Genomic DNA, 6,874 nt, shown 5'->3' on the forward strand with positions numbered 1-6,874 from the left:
TTGTCTCTAGCACATGTTTCTGCCGAGAATTGCAATGGTGAAGGGAGATGTTTGTGTTTGATTTTTCAATTGTCTTTGCTTACATGGCACATAGGAAGAAGCATCCAAAGTATCCTTCATTTATACATTGGTTTGAAGCACTTTTTGTAGAATTCTCTTTGTAGCTCATGTAAATTTGTGTGGCTTGGTGTGTGGTTTCGTTTTTGCCGCATGGAAAGGGACGAAAACATGGTTTTATTGTTTGGTTAAGGCACATGCTTATTTTCTTGGAAAATGGTGCACATGGGAGAAGAAGTCAATACATTTTGTGACTTATTGAAGGTGAAATTGAAGTTTGATTTTGGTGCAAGTGAGGTCATGTACAAGAGGTCTTCTTAGGCCATTTTCATTTTAAATCTCCTTATTTGGTGCACATTTGGTCACATGAATTTCTAGGAAAAAGTTGTGTTTGCTTATTTCTTTTGTTTTAAATTAATTTGCATATTAGGATTAATTGCTTTTTATTTCTCTAATTTAGTTTTGCATTTAATTTAATTTAACTGTGTTAGGTAGTTGTTTATTGCATTGTTGGGGTCTAGTATTTTAATTTATTTCAATGTTGTCTAAGGTTTCTAGTTGTGTTAATTTAATATCCATGGTAGCTTAATTTAATTCAGTCGGTCATTAGCCATATTGCAAAGTTTCCCTGAGGTTTCTAAATTGTGACTGTGTGGCAACTCTGACTTGGTTAATATTAATTTTGTATTTGCACCTGTAATTGGGTATACGCTTAGTTGCCCGGTTGGTGTGACATCTTCGCTTAGTTGATGGAACTGTATGGTGTAAATCAAAGTTGATATTAACACTGCGTTCGCTTAGTTCGCAGTTATGAAGACAGATTTAACCGTCGCTTAGTCGGTTAACTCTGTTGGATTAGAGGTCCGAGTAGCAACTGTATTTTGATAATCAGTGATGGGAACATTGTGATTAGGTTAATGACTAACTGTTTTCATTCCGTGTTGATTCCGTATTTTTTACAGTACTGTTTGCGTTTCCAGCGTTAAATTTTTGTATTTGTCGTTATTAAATTCTGTTTTCATCTGTGATTTCCCAAAACGATTTCAACCCCCCCCCTCGTGTTAGACTCGATTCTCGAACCACAGTTTGGTCCTTGAGAGACAACCTAGGAGTCACTTCCTAGTTTGTACTGCATTCTCATATGCAATCAAATTTGTATGGGCCGCGACACCCATTAAATTTTGGCGCCGTTGCCGGGGACCAACGGTTCAGTATTGAGTCTTTTGTCTGTGTTCGTGTGTCTTGTGACTGTGTTTTGACGTGTTGTGATAGAGTCATTGTTGTCTTGTGTTTTTTTCTGTGTTTATAGATTTTTGTGCTATTGATTCATGATTACAGGGTGTTGTGATTTAGTGCATGACTAGAGGAAACCCTGGATTCATACCACCCTTTGACCCTGAGATTGATAGGACGTTTCATAGGTTAGTTAGGCATTCTAGGAATTTGTCTTTAGAGTATGTTTTGGAGTCTGTTCCATTAGATATTGTGCATCCCGCTGCTGAGTACTTTGTGCATACTGCATCCACTGCATCTGTTGCATCTGAACTTGATTCTGATTCTGATTCTGTTGTTTTTCACGCTGAGAACAATATGGCACAACCTCCACCTCGTGAGATGACTTTTAGGGAGATGGTTGCACCTGATTTCGATATTGAAAGCTTATGCATCCAATATCCAAATGAGGACGTTCCATTTGTTCTCAAGACTGGACTGATCCATTTGTTGCCCAAGTTTCATGGTCTTGCAGGTGAGAGTCCACATAAGCATTTGAAGGAATTCCACATTGTCTGTTCCACTATGAAACCTCATGATGTTCCTGAAGAGCACATCTTCTTGAAGGCATTCCCTCATTCATTGGAAGGTGTTGCTAAGGATTGGTTATACGCTTTGGTGCCTAGATCTATCACTAGCTGGGATGATCTGAAGAGGTTGTTCTTGGAGAAATTTTTCCCAGCGTCCCTGACCACAACTATCAGGAAAGGCATAACTGGAATTAGGCAGCTTGGTGGAGAGAGCTTGTATGAGTATTGGGAGAGATTCAAGACACTTTGTGCAAGCTGTCCCCACCATCAGATACCTGAACAACTCCTTATCCAGTGTTTCTATGAGGGTTTGAACAACATGGATAGGGGTATGATTGATGTTGCCAGTTGTGGAGCTCTTGGAGACACCACGCCTGCTGAGGCTAGGCAATTGATTGAGAAGATGGCCTCCAACTCCCAGTAGTTTAGCGTCAGGAATGATGCCATTGTGGTGAGGGGCGTACATGATGTTGTTGCCCAGTCTTTATTAGCTGTTGAAAGCAAGTTGGAAGGCAAGATTGACTCTCTTGCGAAGTTGGTGACACAATTGACTACAAACCAGAGATTTGCAACTTCATCTGCATCTGTTGCACGACTATGTGCTATTTGTCCTTCCAGTGACCATTACACAGATGCCTGTCCTACTTTGCAGCACTCAGTTGCCTCTGATGCGCCTCAGGCTTATGCTACTAACATCTACAACAACAGGCAACCACAACAGTAGAATTATGACTTGTCCAACAACAGGTACAACCCAGGGTAGAGGAATCACCCTAATCTTAGATGGAACAATGCGTCACAACATCAGCAGCAGGCGCCACCTTTCCAAAATCTTGGAGCACCTAATAGATATGTGCCTCCACCTATGCAACAACAAAACCAGAGGCAACAACAACAACAGCAAGAGGCACTTGTCCAACCAGCTGCCCAACCTTCTACTTCTTCTGAGGCTTCATTGGAAGAGTTAGTGAGACAAATGACTATGCAGAACCTGCAGTTTCAGCAGGAGACTAGAGCTTCCATACAGAGTCTTACTAACCAGATGGGTCAGATGGCTACTCAGCTTAACCAGGCACAGTCTTAGAATTCTGATAAGCTACCATCCCAGACTGTGCAGAATCCGAGGAATGTGAGTGCCATAACCCTCAGATCAGGGAAGCAGATTGTTTTGCCTTCAAAGCCCGCTTCTACACCTACACCCATGCCTGCCACTTGTCCTAGAGAGGAAGACCATCACGGTCCACGCAGGGCATTTGAGGTGGGTGGATCTTCTTCTCCAGCCGATGGTTCTTCTTCAGGTGGACCTTCTCCCTCTTCCACCACCACTACCGCTGTTGCGCCTTCTCCATTGGTTGACCAACCTATCCCTCTTCCATTCCCTTCATGGACACTTCCTAGCAAAAAGACTGAAGAGGTGGATAGGGAAATTCTGGAGACCTTCAGGAAGGTAGAGGTGAACATACCTCTACTCGATGCGATTAAGCAGATACCAAAATATGCCAAATTCTTGAAGGAGTTGTGCACTCACAAGAGGAAGATGAAGGGCAATGAAATGATTAGCATGGGAAGGAATGTATCGGCGCTTATTGGTAAGTCGGTCCATTACATCCCTAAGAAGTGCAAGGACCCAGGTATATTTTCCATTCCCTGCGTGATTGGAAATAGCAAAATTGAGAATGCCATGCTTGATTTAGGTGCATCTGTTAATGTCATGCCTTTGTCTATATATGCATCTTTGTCTCTTGGTCCGTTACAACCTACGGGTGTGGTCATTCAATTGGCCAATCGGAGTGTTACCCACCCAAAAGGTTACCTAGAGGATGTCTTGGTTAGGGTAGGTGAATTGATTTTCCCTGCTGATTTTTATGTTTTGCAGATGGAGGGATTCTCTCATGGATCCGCTCCCATTATCTTAGGCAGGCCATTTTTGAAAACTGCCCGAACCAAGATTGATGTGTATGCTGACACTTTGTCTATGGAATTTGCTGATATTGTTGTTCATTTTAATATCCTTGATGCAATGAAATTTCCAGCTGAGGACCATTCTGTGTTTAGGATTGATGCATTGGCTGACATTCTTGATGAGTTTGTTGTTGATNANTTTGAGTNNTTGCATGAGAAAGAGCATTCTTTTCTATCTTCTCTATATCCATGCATTGAATTTGAATTTGAATCAGGATGTGAAAATGATGTTGATATTGTTGTGGATTTTGATAAGGATTGTAATGCCCAAGATGTTGGTGATATTCTTGATTCTACTGCAGATTCACATGTTAGTGATGATTTTGACATAGAAACTGTGAAAACATTAGAAGTTTTAGACTTTGGATTATATTTTGATCTTTCACAGTTTTCTGAAAATTTTAAATGTAGTTGTGAAGTTGGCTCTTGCTCTATTTGTGTTGAAATCAATTCTGTGATACAGCCAACTTCCCACTTTATGATTGTTGATACTAACTGTGAATCTGATAAAAATGTTGAAGAACACGTAGATAGAAGCAAAACCTTTGTTGATGATTATGATGTTGATGACCATGATTTTCATTCTCCCTCTTTGCATGATGAGAACCACTTTTTGCTATCAGATCTGAATGTTTGTTCTCCATGCACTAAACATAAATCTAAGTCTGTGTTTGATATTGTTTCTACATTTGAAAGTGATTCATGTTCTGAGAATGTATCTGATGGTCAACTTGTTACACCGAGACTGGGTGTTATACCTCTGCATGTTCTTTATGTGGAACCATATTGCACTAACCATGTTGCAAGAGGTACATATGAATTTGTCCAACAAGCACCGACAATGGAGAACAAAGGTGCTTGCATACATGATAGTTTAAAGATCAATAGGCACCAGTTGAACCCACTCATCAACAATCAATGCTTCTTGGATCCGGCTGTGAAGGACATCTCCCTGCTTGATCAAGTCTGGAGGATGAAGCAGTTCTTCTTTAAGACTTCCTTGTTGGATGCAGTAGTGGAGGAGACGTCTTTGGTCCATCCCACCTACCCCCCATCTGACTCAGGGAGTTTCTTCTCTCCTTCCCTCCTCACTTTTATTGCACTTTGTCTATATCTGCTGATTGTTCTGATTGTTGATCTGCTAATTGTGACACACTAAGGACATTGTGTTGTTTAAGTGTGGTCTATTAGGGGAGGTTGTTTCTTTGTTTATATTTCGGTTTTTATGAAGTTTGTTGTGTCTTGTGTACAGTTTTGCATGCTTTTCATGAATTCTGGACTGTGATTAGGTTATCAGTTTTCTTTCACTGCATTGATACTCTGATTTGTTGGATTCCTTACTTTTCTTTGCTTGGAAGATGATCATGATGTTTGAGAGTTGGATTGATTGTGACCGATTACCTGTGTGAGATTTGAGTCATTTGATGATCTTTCTTGTGTGTGATATGTCTCTGGATTACTTGCACATTTGCCTTGGCTTGACTCTGTTGATAATTCTTGATTCATGCGCATGTTTGAAAATGATAAAGGCATTTTGTTGATTGAGCCTCTCTAGCCAGATAGCCTACCCTATTATGATCTCTTTGTTAGNCCCTTTGAGCCTATACTTCCCCTATTTCTTTGTTTTGAAGCTCATACAATAGCCTAAGTGAAAAACCATGATCACCTGAACGTTAGGAATTTTGGAGCTTTGGAATTGTNTTGGGAATAAGTGTGGTCTCTTAGGGTTGCAGATGAATTGGCTAGTGAGTCCTCTTCTTGCGGTTGCATTGTAAATATCATGTATTTTGTCTTTTGAATTGTGTGTTGAATAGAAAAGAAAAGAGACAAGATGAAAAAAACAAAAAAAAAAAAAAGAAATATCAGAAAAAAAATTGTGAATAATGGAGTCAAGAAGAGGATGGAATTAGAGGTTGTGGGTGTGTTTGAATGTGTTTACACTTATTCCCCATTGCTCCTCTGTTCCTTATGGTTTGTAGCTTCTTATCCAGATGTATCCTCCCTTATCCTTGGCCCCGTTACAACCATGAAAAGACCTTTTGATTTGAACATGCACATGTGTGTGAGTGTTGATATTAGAGGCTTGCCAAGTCTGTTTGTGCGTGCTTTCTTGAGTGCATCGAGTGACATTAATTTACCTTAGACACTTGAGATAAACACTGATAGTGTGCATCCGTGAGCCTCTGTTGCTTTTGATTCATCTCTTGAACTTATTGACTGTTTTCCATTTACTGAACTGTTTGGATGATTCTGTGAGTATCTGCTTTCATTGACTCTGTGTGGGATTCTGCCTATGCCTTTCATTGTCCAGATTTTGTGAGAATTGTGCAACTCTGTTTCTGTTTTGTGAGTCTTTGTTGTCTGTCTGCCGAGTCTGTGTCCCCTCCCTCATGTTTGAGTAGTTCCCTGGTTTTCGTCTTGGTTTTACCCAGGAGTGCAAAAGACTAAGTGTGGTCTATTTTGATGAGTCGTTATTTCTTGAACCATATTTAGTTTAGTGCACTTAAATAAACAAGGGAATTGTGTTTAATTGTCTGTTATTTCCCGTTTTCCAAATTCTGCTTAATTTGGTCGGAAATTCGTATTTTCGCTAATTTGGATATTTTGAGCTGATTAAGCGTATTTTTGGTTACAGGGAAATTGTGGAAATATCATCTGGAACATTAGGATATGGCGTGGCACACCCAAAGGCTCAACATTTAGTCATTTAGATTTTAATTAAAGTTGTAATTTCGTTTTTTAGAGGCCCTTGATTAGAATTAGGTGTTTTGGACCCTTTTAGGGGCAATTTTGTAAAAAACCCTTGTGCGGGACACTTGGCATAGACTTTAGGGTTTCTTAGAGGTGGACCCCACCATTTTTTAGGGTGTGGGATGGCTTTTTAATGAGAATTGTCGAGACCCACAAGACGAGAGCACACTTTACACTTCACTTTCTAGGTTTTGTATAAACTCTCATGGAGAGCTTGGTGTGCCCACGGTTTTGGCCATTTGAATGAACAAAGATGCAATTTTCTTCTTCTCTTACTTAAATCTTGGTTGTCTTTGCTTGGT

Source organism: Vigna radiata, chromosome 1 (genome assembly GCF_000741045.1).
Source record: "Vigna radiata var. radiata cultivar VC1973A chromosome 1, Vradiata_ver6, whole genome shotgun sequence".
Taxonomy (NCBI): Eukaryota; Viridiplantae; Streptophyta; class Magnoliopsida; order Fabales; family Fabaceae; genus Vigna; species Vigna radiata.